A 20,140-nucleotide genomic window follows, 5' to 3' on the forward strand; every position below is an offset into this window, starting at 1 on the left:
CAAACAGAAACAATCCTTGTCCTGTACTACACAGTTTTAAGTGGCATCCTCCTTGCAAGTATTTAAGGAGAACTGTAAACCTGCAATATTATGCTAAATAACTGCCCACTATTAGGCTTGTGAGATGAACGGGTCACACACCTAGGGACAGTCCTGAAGAGCTGTGTGAGCAAGAGGCATTGTCACTGCGAGGTGGCCAAGGGCTAGAGAAAAGATTCGTATCCTTCAGGTTGGCATGAACTAAGCACCAAAAACACTGAGAGTCGAGATAACCTTAATGCTAGGGGCTGTATGCTCCCAGGAGAGCCAGCTCCTATTCCGAGCTGGCCTCTGGCTGGTCCTGAAGTTAGTGAGGACAGCAAAAGTCCTAGCGGGCAAGGACTGCTCCACAACGTCTTCTACATTGAAAGGAAGCAGCAACTGAGCAGCACAAAGATTCACTGAAGGACTCACAAATATCTCAGTGACCAGATGGATGGAAATCATGTGATGCTTGGTACTTGCATGTTTTTGACCTGAAATCAGGTAAAACTCAATGGCTTTGCCTGAAATACACTTGAAACGCATCTGTTTGTTGGGAGTGAAAATTCAAAGCAAAGCTCCTGGGGAGTGAAATCACATGAGCTGCAACAGATCTACATGAGTCTTCATTAGCTAAAACAAGAGTTTGTTCCTACTCTAGCCAAAATGCAAGGCCCTATTAGCATGTGAAAGTATGTTAAGCTTGCGTTAAGTAAAATGTGGATAACTCTATCCCAGAGCAAAGGTAATTATTACGCTGAACATAAACAGGGTCATAAAGAAGGAAGAGTATTAAAAAAGATGAATGTATTCCTCTGATAGCAAATTAAAGAAAAAAACACAAATCCAATTTCAAGGATTTTTCAAGGAATAAAGGAAACTGTGGCATTACAGCACATCAGCATAATATGAATAAGAATGTAAGAATTCCCATTCTGCATCAGCTCAAAGGTGTGTCTAGCCAGTATTTTTTCTGATAACAGTGATGTCCGTTTTCAAAAAGCACTTAAGTAAACTGTGAAGAGCATTATCATGGATGGACATTTTAGAATAAATAGGTTCAAAAGGGATTCAAAGCACTCCTGGAGGGTAAATTCATCAGCGGCTATTTAACACCAAAGCCTGGATGCAGCCTCTGCTTCTGGAGCTTCTGAGTGGCTACAGGCCAGAGGTGGCAGACTGTGGCAGGGCAGGACTCTGTCCATGCATGGCCTTTCCTAAACGTCTAGTAGAGATCCTGTTCGGACACAGCTCTTGAGCTAGATGAACCTTTGATGTGACCAGTCAGTATTGCATTTCCGATGCTAGATCAGAGAGAGCAGTGATGCACCTAATCTGATATCTTGTCTCTGATAATGGGCAGTAGGTGATGCTTCAGAAGACAAGAATAAACCTTTACTGAATACACGCAGTTTCTTCCTAAGCCTGGACAATTAGCACTTGGTGTATGCTCAGAGCCTGGAGGGCTCGTACGCTGTGTGTCTTTCATTCATGGTATACTTTAATGTGCTGGAGATGAGATTTCTAATGCATACAAAATTTCAATCCATTTCTGAAACCCTTTATACCATTAGCATCAGTAACATTTTTTGTTGAGTTAAAAAAAAGATCTCCTTAGGTCATTTCTGAATGTGTTTAATTGGTGTCCTTTTTTTTCCCTACTAATGTATATGGGAAATATCTGAAAAATAGACAAATCACATCAATAAACAATTTTAATTTCCTCAGTAATGCTTGCTGCATTAAGTAAGTTTATAAGTCATGTAAAAAAGCACATAATTGTCAATGTATTGATTCTAATTTTTTAAAGAAACATTACTTTTAGAAAAATAAGGAGCTTCAAGGAAAAAGCTTTCATTTATGAGCAGTTACAGGGTTTCAGAATGGCCTTCATTGATTTGGACATGAAATAAGATGACCATTGATCAAGCCAGCTCTTCCTTCAGTAGGTCATTATTTACATGAATGTCCATGGAAGACTGGCATAGGTAAAATCATTGAAGGATGGACTGACATGCCAACATTTCAATGGGTGCAGGAACTGATTTAAGGAATTACATAAATCAAAGTGAATGCCAATCTTGTCTTCTGCGCAGAAAAAAAGTCACGGGTCTAACCATGATCTCTGTGCTTAGGAGTTAAAAGAGATAATGACACTATTAGTCATTTCTTCATATTTTCATAAAAAGCTGCAAAGCATAGTGTGTGTATCTTCTTCTAAAGTACAGGTTAAAATCAGGTTGTTAATGACTGCTTGGTTGCTAAATGCTTGTTCCAAGTGGATCTACTTTTTTCAATTTTTAAATACAAAAATTGATTATTTGCATAGCTCAGAAATACACTTAAGCACACACTTAACATTATGTATGACTCTCAGAAATTGAAAGGACTTGAGTGCTTAGGAAAGCACACAGACAGCAGCATCAGCACTGCTGTGATCACATCTTGCTTACCGTATGAGGTGAAATCTCAGCCCCACTGAAATCCCAAACTCGAGACCACTACTCAAAATCTTTTGGAGTAAACAAAAGTCTGCTATCTCACCCAGGCACTTCATTTTCACTTGAGTGAAATCTGGCCTGCAGGATTTAGTCCTGCAATATTTTACTTCTCTTTACTTCTTCTTGCTATTAGGCCAAACAAAGTTATGGAGAGCTTTGAGTGCAGATCACCACCAGGACTGTGCTCAGGAAGCAGTGCTGAGAGAATATCAGATCCTTACGTGTCTTCTTCAAAGCCAAAATGTTCTATAGAAAGGCTGAATTATGACTGACACATTTACCTGTCTTTGTAGAGGACTTACTGCTATCTCAGTTCTAATCTTGCCATTAAAACTATAGAGGATGATACAAGTGATCACATTTAATAGCTGTGTTGTTAGCAACAGCAATACACTGAAAACATTTGCTAATTAACGGCATTTCTCCAGTTCTGACTTGTGCACAAAACACCTTCTCCCTTGATTTATGACACGCGGTCCCGCCATGGCCGCTGCTGTGTGTGCACAGAGTACAGCTCGCCTGCCGGCCTGTGTTACGTAGGCTCTTCAGCTGGGCGAGCGGGATGGCATACTGCTGCATATTTCACCTGGAGCCTCAGTTACACGGAAAGATAAAAGCCATGATACGCTTAGCTGAAAATGTACATGCAAATGCACAGGCATCATTCAAATGCACCCGTGTTTGCAATGCCTGTCTCTACCAGGAACTGCCTTTTCTCCTGGTGCTACATTCTCACATTCGTCTGTTGCTGTAGAGCTACATCCTCCAAACAGGCAGAAAAGCAGCTTCCAGCCCAAGGAAGGGGTCTCAGAGCAGGAGCAAACAGCACCAGCTGCCGTTTGCCAAGTTTCTGAGTTGGCGATAGGCCTGTGCAATGGGACACTCCATGGATCCTGTACCTATCTGACTACAGTAAGGCATCACTCAAAAGATATAATAATGTAAAAAAGACTTGGTCATAATTCTAGCTTTACTGTTTTCTCACTACTAGATCCTAGAGTTCATATACACATGCAGTGATCAGTGACTTATGGACCTTATTCAACTCCTATAGAAGTCAAAGGAAAGGCAACAGATTCTGGCCCATACCCGATAAAAGAGATTCCAGATTGCTTAAAGTATCTAAAATCTGCAGCAATTGTTCTGCATTTATTGTTTTTATAAGACAGGATCACCTCATTTTCCTTCCTTCAGGAAATGTGTACTTTTTCTTCTTATTTTCCTATCATTCCTAGAAGGGTCTTCTCTTTACTAGAGCTGACACTACTTTTTAAAGCATTCTCTATTTCATGAAAGTCAAACTATTCTTTTCCATGCCAGATACATGGCAAAGTTACATATTCTTCAACTCAAAACAATTTACATGAATATTCATAAACTACCTGATGGCAGAATTGGCCCTGAGATTTAAAACCATAAAACCCACAGAAACAAATGTTACCCATCTCCCTTTGTCAGAGATCCCTTGGATTAAGCATAGAAATGATACTTCATGCAGTTGCCAAGAAAATGCAGAACCGATGCATGAAACATCATATGTTCTGTTTATTAAAGGAGAGTATCTGTAGTGACACAGATACTCAGCCAGGCTAAGATCTTGCCAATGTCAGTTTGTGATTTACTAGAAATTATTGATTTCAAATCTTGGTTTCCCAGGGCTACTGCACATATCCTGTCATGTGAATATGCATCCATTTGCTAGAGGCTGCAGCCTTGTATAAAAAAGTGTGTCATCTCTCCTAGTGTCAGATTTCTTGAGCCAAAAAACAAAGCTCTACATCCCTTCAATGCAGGAATATATAACAGCTTTCAAGTTACATTTGCATGCCCAAAACAGTATCGGAAGAACTTGCACAACTATGGCATCCTTCCAGAATCTTACATTTTGTTGTTGCAATTAATAAGAAAGCACTGTCCTGAGAAATTGCATTCCCGCCACGGAGGAAATTACTCAAAAGATTTCACAGAGCATCTTCAAATTGTATGACAGTTACGGCCTCAGACTTCTGGGACTTCTCCTATAGCCCAAGGAACAGCTTGGAATTTAACTACTTTTAGGTACAGATCTGTCATGAGCAAGTTATGCAACATGCAAGTGCAAGAGGATAGTAGGGACAGTAACTTGCTGTTCATCAGGGCCAAGAGCAATATCTGAATTGCCAGCGCTTGTATGTAGTTTTAAAGATTTGTATTCTCCTTTCTGTCCACTTTGAGCCGGTGGGAGTTCAAGCATTTGTGTCCTCTCAGCCTCTGCCACCCCAGGTCACTGCTGTTATCCGGCCCTGGCTCCTGAACGGCATTTTCCCTTTACTCGTTCGGCCCTTGTGCTCCTCAGGCTTGCTCTTTGTCCTTCCATTGTGCTCACACCTCTAATCCCAGCTGCCACCTGCCGGCTTCCCTTCCCCAGGGACATGCGCCGGTGTGGACCCGCTGCTCGCCGGGCGCCCAGGACACGGCGTGCCGTGCCAGTACGCTCAGCCGCATGTTACCTGCCTGCGCGCAGACCTGATGGGACGTCCTACACCAGCAAGAAAGTCCCTGTTTTGTACCATTACAGGCTGGTCATGGGCGGCTTGTGGGCAGACCAGCGGCCTTTGTGGGATGTGGTGAAGGTACGGGTGATCTTGCTGTGTGCTCTTGTTGGCACATCCCAGTCTCAGTGTTCAGAGCATGTTTTTCTTTTTTTTTTCCTCCAAAAAGGAAATCTGTGTTTTATCATCACTTTCTCAAGTCACTTGCATGTCAAAATGAGTTCTCTGTTTACTAAAATATAAAACCTTCAGGGCTGACAGCAGTGGCAAAAATGACAGAATTAATGGGGTTTGCATTTTCTTTTGTGTCTTGTCATTTCACCTTCACGTGTCTCTGTACACTGCAGAAGAGATTCACTTGGGGAACAGTCAGAAAGGGCACAGCCTGTGGGAAAGTGTACAGAGACCCTCTCCTCCCTCCTCCACGTGGCTTCACATGACCTGCCGGAGTCTCACTGTGGTAGGGAAAGACTGCAGGAGAAACGGGGTCTCCAGGCTGGGCTGCAAAGTCAGGTGAGAGCTGGCCTCTCTCCCTCGTTTCTGCCAGCGCAAGCGGAGCTGGAGGCACTTCCCACGTTAGAAAGGCGAGGGGGATCACCCTGCTCTGCTCGGCTTCTCGCAGGCACCTGTTGCTTTCCGGAGCAGCATCAGCTGTAGCTTACATATTAAATTGAGGAAAGTTGGCTTTTGCCATGGAGGGGATGTAAAAACAGGGTGGCTTCCAGTCATAGTGCAGGCTGCCTGGCTTCTTGGTTAATGTAAAATAAGCATAGCCCCACCGACGTCAGTGGACGCTGATTTACACCACTGGAGGATCAGGCCTGCCCGTTCAAAGACAATTTTCAGTTAGCTTGGAAATGAATCTCTAAGTTCCTTTTGAGCACTCTGGCCCTTCCTAAGATATCCGAAAACAATTTTATTCCCATATTACAATGTAATCTTCTTGTTCCTGCAGGAAAAATAAAGCGAACGTGCGAGAGAAAAGGAAGCACTGCAACTTCCCAAGCCACTTCAGCGCTAATAGCGGTACAATCCCGGATCAATGCAGAGGGTCTGCCAGCAACAATAAGCGTTAACTGATGCAGGGAAGGGGGCTATTTAACCTGGCTACTAAAAGTTACTTCTGCCACAGCTATTTGAACAAAACCTGTAGCAATTAAATTAATTCAAGCATATCCTCTCTTTTCATGGGAAAAAAAGCGGGAGAAATCCAGGCAGAGAATGAATGGCATCTAGCTTAATGAGGAACTACACGAAAAGCGAAAAATAACGGTTTTCTGAAATATATTAGTATTACATTCTGTGGCAGCACCATATGCTAGTTTCCTAGATGCTGGTAATCCTGACGTATTTTTATCTTGGCTAGTACCAAAGAGGGAGCTATATGAGGCCAAGTTCTTCCCACATATCTATGCTGAATGCAGTTTACCTTCACTCTGTTTTGTGAATCTGATCTAATAGACAGCCTTGCAACTGCTTAAGATCACTCCTCTTATTTTCCATCTGTATCCAACTCTAGCATTTAAATATCACAATACTTCATGTCTTGAGCCTTTTGTCAAGCCTTTTTCAAAGACAGAGCTTGAAAATTTTGGTCTTAAAATCACAAGTCTCTACTGCTTCAAGTTAGGGATCAGATCCACTAATTAGATGCAGCAGCAGACTATGAATTGCTCACGTTCCAGACAGAGGGGAACAACAAAAAGCCATTCTGTGTTAGCAGGGATTTATTAACATATATGTAGAACTCCATTCTTCTCCGAGTTAAACAAATATTCCTTAATCAGTCCTTAGAAATCACTTTTGAAGCTGGTGGCGTTCTTCCCTTTTTAGATAGGGAAGAATGGCTACGACTATTCCAGAAAAAAAAAGAATCACCACTAATTAACGTGGTGCAACTGGATGCATTTGAAATACCTATAGCACAGGTGACCCTAACCCTAGCCCACTAGCCAAATTATTGTACTCTCTTTCCTGTAATCAGTAGTTGTGCCACTGTTATAGCTGCATTGCCCTCTGGATACCTGTCACAGATCCTAATAGAGCTTCTGGTGCAATGATCGTGAAGCCTTTGGGGAGACAACAGTCCTAGGATGAAAGCAATCATACATTCAAACTCACACTATTTCAAAGGCCCTTTCTAGGATGGCACTATGATCATTTATCGAGGTTTCTGTAAGGGTTATGGAAAAGTATTTTCAAGACAGCTGAACTGAAGTCAATGGCAATGAAATCTGGAGGCATGGAGATGAGAGCAGTTTTCACAGTTGGGGCTCATCTGTGATACAGAGATGATGCCAGCTATGCTGTGATACAAACACTGTGGGTACAAGTTACAGTTATTGCATTTCTTTCTGTAAAGATCTTCTGTCTTTGAATACGATCGTTTGCCTTTTCAGTGCTAAAATAATTGATCTCTGTTTGACAGCCATTCTGAATGGGTCCATACAACCTGGCCAAGTGGTCCTCTGGCTCCTCCACCCGAAGCTGGGACTGCCCATACAGCATGAAGCGAGGGGAAGCAGATAGGTGCAGCTTTGGGCATTATGCCTACGAGGGAAGTGAGGCATGGCATGTCCCATCAGTGCAAGGAGAGCCAAACAGCAATTCGTCCGCGTATTTTCAGTACAGAGAAAAAATGAGATTTGCCTTTGACCACCGGAGATTCTGGGCTCAGAATTCAAGTGTCCCTGACTGTCTAGTTAGCAGTTCGTGTTATGCTCATCACTGTGGTATGTGGCTCCCCGTGACCACATTGCCTCTTGGTAACTTTTAGCCACTCTAAAGATAGGTGCGGTAGCGTCCCAGAGTCACTCTGGAAACCAGGAATACACATTTGGGAGGCATCTTTATAATTGGCAGGGTTCAGCGGCAGACCTGCCGCAGGCAGAGGGTAAACTCTGTCTCGCTGGGGGTGGCGAAAGCAAACTCCTTAGCGTAGAAGGGACCCGGAGTTCCTGGGAAACCTCCAGGAAAGGGGCCGTGTTAGCGGAGGGTGCACGCAGCCTCCTCGTGAAGCGACTAGAGGGGATTCATTCCTCGAGCGAGAAGCCTGGGCAAAGGATGCTGGTGCCCGAGCCACCAGCGGAGCTGTACTGAGGAAGGACGCGAGGGGCTACAGGAAGCTTTCTGCATTTTGGCCAGATCTGGATCCGCGACTGTCTACAGAAAACTAATTAGTAGCCTGGAAAGCACCTGGAAGATGTTTTGAGTGCTAGAAAATTGTTTTAAACTTATTTTTCTGTCCCTCCATCGCTTGTGAGTGATTAGGCACAGTTACCGTGGATGGTTGACTGGAAGGCTCAGGCAAACAATGATCAGGCTCCTCAACTATTCAATTACCTCTAATGAAGAAGGATCAGGGAAACAACCCTTAAACACCTTAAACAGAATAGCAGTATAAACAGACAAAATGACTCTCCAGAGAAATCCCCAGACGCTTGCCAAGGTTGGCTTTGGAGCCAACTGTGATACAAATGCATAAAATATTAGTTGCTTAATGGTTGTGAAGTGTTGCTCTTTAAAGGTTACTGTCTTCCTGTCCAGACAGGGCTGCAGCTGAATGATGAATGAAGTGATCCATATATCTGAGAGTTTTTCAAGCACCTGCAACTCCCACTGGTGTCAACAGGAATTTTGGGTGAGTAGGATTGGGCCAGTAAAACCCGACTCCGCACGATATTAAGAGCTGCCAGGGCCAGCAGCCTCCTCGGCCCCTGGCCCTGGGGTCGGCGCTCAGCCGAGGCAGTGCTCGGAGGGAAGGCTCCGAAAAACGCCAGTTATTTGGATGCGAGTTTGTGGCGAGAGACCTGACCTCTAAATCGCAGGGACCAGGGGCCTGTGCCACAGTGCGGCTGCCGGGACGCGGAGCTGGGAGGAACGGTAGCTGCAGCTGGCGCCAAAGTATAAAGATGCTCGTAAGCAGCGCAGCAAGGCAGGATTCGGCCTCTGAGCCCGCTTCGTCCCCCTCTCCCTGACAAGCCTAACCATACACAAATAGCTGACTTGTTATTGCAGCTCAAAGGAATGAATGAGCTCAGAAGAATGCGAAGAGGAGAGAATGCCGCCACTCCGCTGCAAAGAGCTGCTGCTTCTTATTTAACTTTTCAGTTTGGTTAATATTTTACCGCCGTCTGCAAAAAAAAAAAAAAAAAAAAAGCCTCGTCAGAGCACCTCCGTCCCGCGCTGTAAAGCTGGACGATCATCTGAGGCGTAACCCCTGCACCTGCCTGTAGCTGCCTCGCAGTGTTTTGTGCGCCTGCATTTTTGAAAGTATCTCACGGTTTTGTTTCCTGTGAATGTGCACTCAGCCCTGCACCCTCGCGAAACGCTTAGCCGGGTTCGGGAGCCTGCGCGAGCCGGCCGCCCTGGGGGATGGGGAAAGGGGCAGAAAGAAGGGGCGGTAGGGCAGCCGGGGCACGGCGGCGCCAAAGGGCTTTGTGAGGACAACCGCGCGGTCCGGGTTTGCCCCAGAGGGTCCCCAGCGCCCGAGCAGCTTTGGAAACCCGAACGGGCGCTCGCCTCAGCTGCTCACAGATAAACCACCGCAGAGCTTGAGTTTGAAACGGCGCCGAGGGCTCCGGCAGCTCCTGAAGTCCCCGGGTCAGGCCCTGCAAAAGCAGCCAGGCGCTCGAGCGGACGCAGCCGGCCGAGCCCGCACGCAGCCTGCGCGGCACGGTTCGAAGCCGGCTTTCCTAAACTGCAAAACCAGTAAATATTACATGATTTGCATATGGCCACCTAAAATTTGGTTTCTCAGAGCACACCATGTCATACAGGCAGCCTTTGTGCCGCGATCCTCTTGCTAAGCTTTCATCAGCTACTTATTTTAAACGTGTGAAGGATTTAATTAATGGCTAATTGTTGGCTACCTTTTTTCCAAGAGAATTTGTGCATGAGGGAGGAGGCGGGGGGGGGGGAGAAGCAGTAATTTGAAGACCTGCGTTTCCGTCAGAGAAAGCTAACACAGAAGAAAACACATTTTTGTGAACGGACCAAAGAAAACCCCAGGAGCGCTCAGACATTTCCAACCCCCTCCACGGGTAACAACTCGATAATTCAACAAATAAACAGCCCTTTCTTTAGGAGCTGCCTTGCGGACACTGCGAACGCTTTGGAGACCAGGGCCCCAGACCGTCTTTTCTTAGTGTCAGGGCGAATTTGCTGGGGGAAGTGCATGACAGGGCGCGTGGAGCCGGCCCGGCTGAGCTCATGCTTCAGGCATTCTCCCAGGCCCGAGGGGGAGGGGGCTCGCCGCCAGCTTTCGGCCGCCTCTCCCGCTGCATTTACACACACACACAAATCATGTTATCATAGTGAAAATATGTAAGAATTCCAGGAAGCAGAGGAAGTTTGTGTGTTGACCTTAATTTATTTTTTTTGCCAGAGGAAGATCACTCCAAATGTTAAAAGGACGGTAGATGCTCGCTAAACTCATTTGCAGATATTTTAATTCTCATTGCAACTATTTCTTTTCTGTACTTTTCCTTGTAGCACTAACGCTGTTTGTGTTTTATGCCACAGGGGTAGTTTGCCTGAGAGAAGTGAAATGACCTGGGGAGAAGCTCTGTGGGACCCACGGGGACACTAAGTGGGTTGTCAGAGGAGGCTCAAGCGTGCTCTGGTTCCGATTTTCCATAGCAGTATTGTAAATCGGGTGAGGCTTTCTAGACAGGAGGGAAGGAAAGGGTGGGTGAAAGAGTGGGCTAGCACGTGAGGCTCTTGCACTTCTGTCTTGCACCTCTGGGCTTGAACTCTTCAAGCGTTGACCAATCTGGACCCAAACCCAACTGCATTTTTAAAAACAAACTTAACTTTAAACCTGCAAGTATCTCTGCAAGGACCACGGGACCTTGAAGTTAACCGTTACCTGAAAGCTTGGTCAACTGGCACCAGCACGTTCAGCATCTTGCAAGATCCCAGCAGCCCACGCAGCAGATAGCCCTGGCACAGCGCGTCCGTCGCCAGCCCACGCCTTCAGCCTCAACTTTGCTTCCCTGGTCACACTTAGGAAGTTCTTTTCCACCCATTCAGACAGAGCCCTTCCACCGTATCTAGCACACCCATGTGCACACGTGTAGACACAGAGCCAGGAAGAGAGCACTTGAATCCCTAAATACTTGTTTTCATTTGGTCTCTCCCTCAATCCCATATACCGAGAACAACATGGTCACCCAGAGACTTACACTTGTAAAACAGCAAATAAAACCAAACCCCTTGCCTCGCGCCTGGCCAACACGAATCCCAGCTCCTGACCCGCAGGGTCAGACCCCCTTGGCCTCGCCGCCTCGGTCGCGAGCGCAGGCTGCGCCCCACGCTCCCTCCAGCGGCACCCCACACCCTGCTGCGGGCGATGGCTTGCAGAATGAATCATAGGCACTTTCTGTAAAATAGGCAATTTCTGTAAAATATGTTATGGCCGGCATGTGTTTAGTTTGCAAGATGACCGGGCATTAATCCTAGACAAATCTCAGAGCTTTTATGTGAAGCTATCCGATTACTTGGGATTTTTGCAAAACTAGTCTATTTCTTACACTTTTTGGTTGCAAACAGAAGCTTTGAGCCTGACTGGATTTTCAATGAGCAAGCCTGTTCTTCTAGCTACGAGGCAGCCTCTGATGAATGTTAGGGACAGCCATCCCCACCCAGCAGCTCTGCCGAGCAAGTAAGGCCGTCGAGACAAACTGCCTGAGCAGCCTCAATTGTTGCAGGCCATGGAAATCAGAGGTGCCGTGACAGTATCCATCATCGCAGGACTTGTCTCACAGAATTTATTTCTCTCTTCCAATATTTTTCTATTCCTTTCTTCAGGCTTTCCACAGTCACTTGCTTTCCCTTCCCTCTGCTTCTCCCCCATGTTATTCCTTTGTCACGTTTCAAACGTGTACCTGCCTTCCCCACCTCATCACTGTTGGGCTCATCTAAGCAGAAGGCAGACCAAGTATGATCTGAATCAGACATTGCTTTTCAGACTATTCATATTTAGAATTAGGCAACACAAGCCTACTGCTTCAAATGTTTTGGTGATTTGACTTTTTTTAGCATGAAAAATAAAACGCTGCAGTCTAGGGGAAGAACACAACGGAACTAGACTGAAGATTACACAGAGCAAATTCTGGCGCTAAGCTCCACGGGTCTCAAAGATTTAAAAGAAGCAAAAATTCAAAAAAGAAAAAAAAGAGCGGCCTTTGCTTCGGTAATAAACGTTATAACAGAAAGGTATGCCTTTCCCAAATAGGCTGTGGAGGGAAGACAGATGCATTTTAAGGCTTCTTGGTGACTCCAGCCATAGTTCTGGATCCACAGTTGAAAGCTAATGCAATAGGCGCTGCTGATTCCTCCCCAGAGCTGCTTTCAGCCGTGGGAGCATATCTGACCTACCTATTCCAGCTGCCCTGGAGGGGCCCATCTTTCCTGGCTCCTGTACATGCCTGTGCTCACATATGGAAGGTCTGTGGTGTCTCTGAAGCAGAATAGGAACCCTATCTACCTGCCTTCCTGGCCATCGAGGAAATTAATTTTCCAAAGGTTTGGATGTAATACAACCACGCTACTTGGGAGAGAGCCAGAAAAACACCTGGAATCTTTTCTACGCAAATCCTTTCTATCCATCCGTTTCCTATTCCAAATTATATAGCTCGTGAATTAAAAAAAATACACACACACACACACATATATATTTTCACATATATAAAATTAGTTATAAATTATCCTGAAATGTGATCGTATTCTTGCACTTTTGGGGGTATTTTTATTCTACAGGGGTTAGAATAAGGTGAAAGTTTGTGGCTAGCAATTAATAAAATAACATAGCTAGTTTTCATTAAGAAAGTCTACTTAAATAAACTTCTGGGGTGTAACTGTCAGTTGACATAAACTGACATAGCATCATTTAAGTTAACGCATCTATGCTTAGTTACAGTAGTTGAGGAGCTATCCTCTTCTCTGCAGTCAGAAAAAAGATTAGTGGTATCAGTCTTTTGGGGGCAGGGGGAGGGATATATTCACAGATAACAACCTAAACCATTGTATTTAGATGTGAGAACTGAGAAGATGCTAGGACTACTGAAAAAAAATATCTATATCTAGTAGAAGAGCGTATTTCCATTTTGAAGGCCTGTATGAGATGTTTAAAAGAATAAAAGAATTCTTAAATATATTTCTCAGTAAATATATGACTGAATTGAACAATGTGTGTAATCAAGGCAGTAGTTATACAGTAAGGTCCCAATTCTTCAGAGTGCTTGAGCACACCTTTAACTTTTAGAGCACGAGCGGCCTCACTGAAGTCCTTAGTAATTAGGTGTTTTGCTGAATTAGGACCTGAATTTATTTGGGGCAGGAGGACTTTAATATCTTCCAAGGAATTACACTTATTAAAGGGGACAGTCTATAAATTAGTGTTTAAGTTAAAATCAATTTCTAGATAATACATATCCCTGAAAGACAGATTGTTAGTTTGTATGAGCTTTGTAACAAAACTTTAATTAAACCCTTTTTAAATAAAACCTGTCGTACATTATACTGCTAATTGACTTGACCTGGTACAAAGAGGACTCTGCCAGCTAGAGGAGACTAAAGCAGATTATTCTGTCTGGTGCTGCAGTGATTGTGTGTTAATAAAATTTATTTCTGCAGTCTTGCCCAACTCCCTATTGTGTATTCAAGAAATGTGTGGGCTCGAAGCCAGTCATCACAAAGCAAAAAGTAATAAAACCTCAAAAGCTGACTTTTTCTACCTCACATTCTACTGCTTTGCTGTAGCACAAACTACACAGTATAGTCTGCTTATGTGTACACCTCAGCTAGGGTTAAGATTTCTCTCTTCAATTTTTTTTTCCAGCAAATTATGTAAAACCCTGCACCTTATTACTACTGTGAGCATAACAACAAGAGAAGGACAATTATAGGATCCAAAAAGCTTGTTGATGAAATATTCTGGGTGTGGTGATCATATTTTATTGCCATAACACTGGTTATATACAATATATACCATATCCAGCAATTAGAAGAACAAGTCTGATTCTCCTGGCCTAGACCTATTTCACACAGAATTCATTTCAACGGGCCAAATTCTTCTTTTACCCTCATGAGAGCAAATCTGGAAAGACCTCATGCCAATCAGTAGACTCATTCTGGACTGACATTTATGTAAGTGTCAGCAAAATATGACCCACTGACTTCACTAGAGTTGCTCCTGATATGTGCTGGGTGTAATTGCAAGGAGTAACTGCAAGAACCTATGCAAAAAATACAGGGAATGAACAGGAGGAGCTGGAAGTTTTAATACGTGATCAAAATTACGAATTAATTGGCATGAGAGACTTGGGCTAATTCACATGACTAGAATATTAATACAGATGGTATAGTCTGGTCAAGGAGAAAAGGGATGAAACTGTCCATAGATACATTTGCTGTACAGTGTAAAATGAAGAAAGAGAAGGATCAGTTGAAAATTGCTAGATAATAATAAAAGGAGGAATGAACACAGGTGCTGCCTGGGGGGGCAGTCTAAAGCCACAAAGAACAGATGGATGGAGCTACTTCTTTTGGAGGGCAATGAGATGACTTGTACACTGTACTGGGCTTGAAGATCACGGAGGGATACGGTAGGGAGAGTAATGGAGACACCCACTGGGAAAGGGGTATTATAGGACAAGAGCTCCATGTTGACATTTCTTTGTACTAAGGCTAGAGAAGCACCTGGAGGGAAGGCTCCTTGAATTTGATTTTCAGAGTCAGGGAGAAACAGGTTTAGAGGTATGAAAACAGAAGGCAGTTTGGGTGGTAGTTACCATGGGACGAGAAAACTCAGAACTCCCAGAGGGGAAAAAGAACAGCAAAATACAGACAGCATGCTTGAAGAAAGCCAGCTTAAATCAACTCAGAGAACTAGTAAGTAATATCTCACGGGCAACAAGCTCAGAGTAGCTGACAGTTCCTTAAAATAGTTCTATTAAGGGCACACATGCAAATTACTCCAAAGCAGCAGAACCATTAGACGTGTTGTAAGAAACCACCTTGACTAAATCATGAACTCCTTGTTGACCTCAAACACTAGAAGTGTGTAGAAAATTGAACCTAGGTCACATTATTGAAGAAAGGATGAAAGAGTATGGAGAGGATACAGGACTCAAATCAGAGAGGTCAAGTGAGAACGTGGAACACATCTAGCAGGGAGCATAAAGGATAACAAGAAAATATTCTGTAAATATGCTTCATAGTAAGAGGAAGATGGGGAAAGTGTTGGCCTGCAACTGAACAGAGAGGGAAAGTTACTGACAGGTGATGCTGAAAAGGTTGAGTGCTTGCAGCTTTTTTGCCGCAATCGTTCCTAAAAAGGTCAACTGAGATCAGGCAGGAAACAGCCCTAGTGACAAAGGGGTAGAAACAAAAGTGAAAACAGGGAATATCAGATTAAATAGTACTTAGATAAATTAGATCTTTCAAATCGGCTGGGTTAGATACAATTCATCCTAAGGAACCCTACCAGATTGTATGAAGCAGTCTCAGAGCCATTAGTGGTTATCTTTGGGAGCTTGCAGAGGATGGGTGAACCATCCAGGAGACAGAAAGATGGCAGAGAGCACCTATCTTTTAAGGGAGCAAAAAGATAGAAAGGGGGAATTAAATGAGCATAAAATTAAAGCGCAGTGAATGAAGGTCAATTTTCGGAAAAATACTGAAACAATCAAATTATTTGTAACCACTCAGGAAATAATAATGAGATGAGTAACAGCTAGCCCGGATTTGTCAAAAACCCAGATTTGTTAAATCAACGTAATTTCCGTCAGTGGGAACAGGGGAGAAGCAGTAGGTAAATCTTGATTTTATTAAAGCTTTCCAGCACTGTCCTCCTCAAGAACATTGTCACAAGCAAGTTAGAAAAACACTGTCTACCTGAACCTACGCAATCCTCTGTCAAACTGGAAGGATGTTGTTGAGTGCATTTCCGCAGGCCTCTGCCCCGGATTTGCTTCTATGAAATATGTCTATTACAATCTGTTTTGACGGAACAAAGGGACTTTTTACCTGCACGCAGTAAAGCTAAGAAGGGCTGCATGGAAGATAGCAGGCTATTGCAAGGATGTTTGCTTTAGAATACAGCGCAATTTTGACAGCTGGAGCTGCGTATTGTTTGAAGCAGTAGATTTCAGCTTCAAGAAAAGATATGGACCAAACAGAAAAAGATCCAGTGGAGGGCTCTGAGCGTGGTCAGAGCTCCAGGAAACAGGAACTGCAAGGAGAACTTGCAAGAAGGTTCTCATACAGCCTGCAGAAGAAAAGATAGGGAAAGACTTCATCTACAATACATACATACATAAAAGTTGGATAGCAAGAGAAAAGGAATAAACAGTTTTCCTATCCACTGTGGAAAAGTATTGGGCTAAACAGCAGCACAGGAAATTTAGGTTAAACATTAGAAAACACTTGGTAATAACACCAATGCTAGTTAAGCATTGGAATACATCGCCTGAGGAGGTTGTAGAGCCTACCTCCATGGAGGTTTTCAAGAGTATGTAAGACATACACCTATCAGAAATTATGCATGCAAAGCTGATCCTCCATGGAGGCAGGGGGATGGACTTGGATGACCTCTCAAAATCCATTTCACTTATCTAGGACTTCTTTTCAACCAGTGTAGAGTGAGAATTCAGTAAGGTGAAATGGAAGTTTTGCCTGCATATTAGCACAGTATTTCACAACTAAAGCAATCCCCATCCCAGCCTCCTCGCAGTGTCACAGTTTCAACAGTGTGTTTAAGCAGGTGCTTTACCTCAAGTAAAAAGGCAGTCCCTCATGCACTGTAGTTATGTACTTGAGCATACACTTTGATGCTTGAACTGGGGACTGCACTGGCAGCCTTGTCTACTGTTAGGTTGCAGCACGACTGTCCCTGTTTTTACCATCTACTAGATTGGGCCTGGGGTAGTGTGCTCAGCCTGGAAGGGCTTTTGAAGGCCATTAAGTGGCTTTCCTCAACACACAGTTCTGCTGCATGTTTTCAGAGGACATTTAACTGGCAACAGCATATTTTACCTGTACTCCATGCAGTGGCTGAGAATTAATTTCAGAGGGCAATGGAAGGTCATTACCATTACTATACTCTGTCATTAAACCCCAGAAATGCTGAAGTCCAAGTTACCCCACAGGCTGATGGATCGTGTTCTGCCTGCTCTGCCACCTGCCCTGGTTAGCACTGGTTACAAGGCCCACAGGTAACACACACACAAAGTGGAGACATTGCAGTATTGGCCAAGAATTTTATCCCTGTCACAAATCCGTTTAAACTCAGAGCTAGCCATGTTTAGAACACACTGAAAGATACACTTTTAAATGGAAAAATTCAACAAATGCCTCTGGAATCTTGATCAATTTAAGTTCACATTCTCCAAGATATTTATATTCCTACCACCCACTGAAGTCACAGACTAAGCTTACTCTGTCTCTGTCCTCTGAAGCTGCAGGGTTGCAGAAAGCCATGGCTCCCAATAAGTGAGAAAGTTAATGTATCTGAATTTATACCATGTAAGCTGATATTGCCATAATAACGTATGCGGAGATCACAAGTAAGCATAGCTTGTCTGCTGGTAAATGAAAAAAAACATACAAGGATTCTTACATTTCCTTCCTATATAAGCACCTATATATTTCTTAGGATGGCAGTCTCAAAGGAGATGCATTGTAATACATTCAGATAACAACATTTAGTTACATGTTAATAAAACACTGCATTAAGAATGTGTCATGCTAACGTATTCAAGTACAAATCCTTCCCCCACTCTATTTTAACCTGGGCTGAATTTAAGCTGTAAAGAGGATGCATTAAATATTTTGTTGTTTCAGTCAACTATTTTTTCTAGCATATCTGGTCAAGTTTCTCAAACTTGTAGCAGTGAAGAAAAAACTGCAACACATGTGCATGCACACAGACACACTGCGCACGAACAATGAGCTGCTGTAGCCACTGGCAGGATGTGTCTGCTCTTGATTTCACAGTGCCACCCAGCCCTTTGCTGTATTACAGTGGGGTTTTTTCCATGTTATTTTGCATCTCAGTGCCAGCACTGATTGTGGTGATTGATTGACTTAGCTGGTGCTGCAGGATTCAAAACACCGCCACTTCTGCTGGCAGAAGCAGCTCGGGGAAACACAGACAGAGTTGGCTGGGTTAACCCAAGGAGAGAAGAAACAACGCTGGTGATCTGCCAGCACTGAGAATCCTACAATAAATTAAGAATAACTATACTCATTGTTTTACAATGAAAGATGTGAGCAGAGTCTGGCAGAAGCATTTTAAGTGTTCTGCACTGTGCTTCAGCCTGGAGGCCCGAGAACAAAAACCCTTCTCCCTTAATGCCGAGCTGCTCCTCACACACCTAATCTCACTAACTTCAGCTGAAGGGCTCACAAAAGCATTTCCCTGCCTCTGGGGAAAAGGGGTCCTCCACCTGCCTCTCCCCACCTTGAGAATTAACTGTTATTCACCCAGAAAGCAATTTTGAAATGGAAGCAGCATTGCTCGCAGGCAGCCCCTCCGCGAGGTGCGTCTCCTTCAGCAGGGCCCCCTCCTCTTTCACGGAGACCTCACCCCAAGAAGAAACCCTTTCAGGGACTCTCCTCTCGCAGCTCCTACCTCTGGTTAGCAAGGCTTCAGAAACGTTTTGCCATGTGTTTTCCCAGAAGTGTCGTGTGCTGTCCAGAGCAAGTTAAATGTTTCTCATTGTCAAAAAAACAGACGAGTAGAAGGCCCTTGAGCTTTTTAACTTTGTCACCGTCTCCCTCCTTTTCTCTCTTCCGCCACCTTCTGCCTCTCTTTTTCCCACCCTTGCTCTCCCTGCTGCCGCCTCTTAATTAAACGTTCTCATTTTGACACGGACCCTATTTTCATTTATCTGACTCCCTTCTCACTCCCTGCAGCAGACGAGGGTCCCGGCGACCTGTTCCCTAACCTCTTCTGCTCAGCGTACAGTAGCGGCTACTTGCCTGTTCTCCCGATGGTAATTCAGGCTTCCCTTGTTGGCTGCGTTACGAAGATAAGCGACTCCTCGGACTGACAAAGGACTTGCGAAAGGACGTGCCTGGTTTCTCATCCTGGGGACAGCGGCTGCTTCTGTCAGTAACTCTTTTCCTAGCACAAGTTGTTCTCCAGCATGCACCACAAAACAGAGCACATTTATGATTGTTGGCATGCTAACAGGGTTACTGGGCAGCTTTTGTCAAGGCAGACTTAACAGCTCGCATATAGATGGGCCCAGCCATGGGCCTGACTAGAGACAATGGGAGATTTACTACTGCATGTATTCGCACCAAGATTTGGTCTAGTGTGGCTTTGTATGAACAAAATAGGAACAGAAAATAATTATTTGTTTGCCAGTGCAATGAATGTAAGGGAGAAGCACAAAGTTTTATTCATCTGCAAGCTCAGCAGATGTCAATGGATGAATGGTCTGATTTCAGTCTCATTTCGGGACTGATGAAGACTTAATACAGCTAGCAGCACCCAAGACATAATTCTGATTTTGAACAAAAAGTGATTCCATATCATCCTATATCCTGCTGCAATTAAACATTAACTATCTCTATCAATTTTGTTGGTGGTGTTTGGTTAAAACAGCTTCTGCGTGAAGTGATAGTAAGAGTCAGTATTTGCATGTCTGCTACAGTGGAGACTACTACCACTGGAAGACTAGAATAAAGGACTGTTATTCTTTCGCATCTTTTTTCTGTACAGCTTTTGAGGGGGCTGTAATTGAAGAGAAATAACAGGGAAGCCAAACAAGACGGACAATACTGCAAGGACCAGTACTGAAACATGAGACGACACACTTTAAATGTTGAAACTCTAAAACTCCTGCTATCTTTGTACTTCTGAAAAGTGTAACATCAATAGCAAAAAATAAAACAACATTTTTTCCTGATCAAGAAATAATTGGGCTCATTTTTCCTAACTTCATGTTTATATGAAGGCCTAATTTTAAATGTTTTCTTTAAAAAATATAAATAACTAAAAAGGTAAAAGAGACCAGTGCAATAGAGACATGAGACTACCAAGGTTTTGAGAAGCAGGGACTCACAGGACTTTAC

At 43.9% G+C, this 20,140-nt stretch overlaps 1 protein-coding gene and 1 long non-coding RNA gene across 2 annotated transcripts in view; one reads left to right on the top strand and one right to left on the bottom strand.

Annotated features, from left to right (window-relative positions):
- LOC138068819 (uncharacterized) overlaps positions 1-13,431 on the top strand; it is a 17,657-nt gene extending 4,226 nt beyond the window's left edge. The window contains exons 3-5 of the long non-coding RNA XR_011143573.1: positions 6,009-6,079; positions 8,600-8,693; positions 8,881-13,431. This is a non-coding gene — a long non-coding RNA (uncharacterized lncRNA). The remainder of the gene's footprint in view (positions 1-6,008; positions 6,080-8,599; positions 8,694-8,880) is intronic.
- MAMLD1 (mastermind like domain containing 1) overlaps positions 1-20,140 on the bottom strand; it is a 276,638-nt gene that overhangs the window by 84,827 nt on the left and 171,671 nt on the right. The gene's annotated exons all lie outside the window — the stretch shown is intronic.

Source organism: Struthio camelus, chromosome 11, assembly GCF_040807025.1.
Source record: "Struthio camelus isolate bStrCam1 chromosome 11, bStrCam1.hap1, whole genome shotgun sequence".
NCBI classification, from domain to species: domain Eukaryota; kingdom Metazoa; phylum Chordata; class Aves; order Struthioniformes; family Struthionidae; genus Struthio; species Struthio camelus.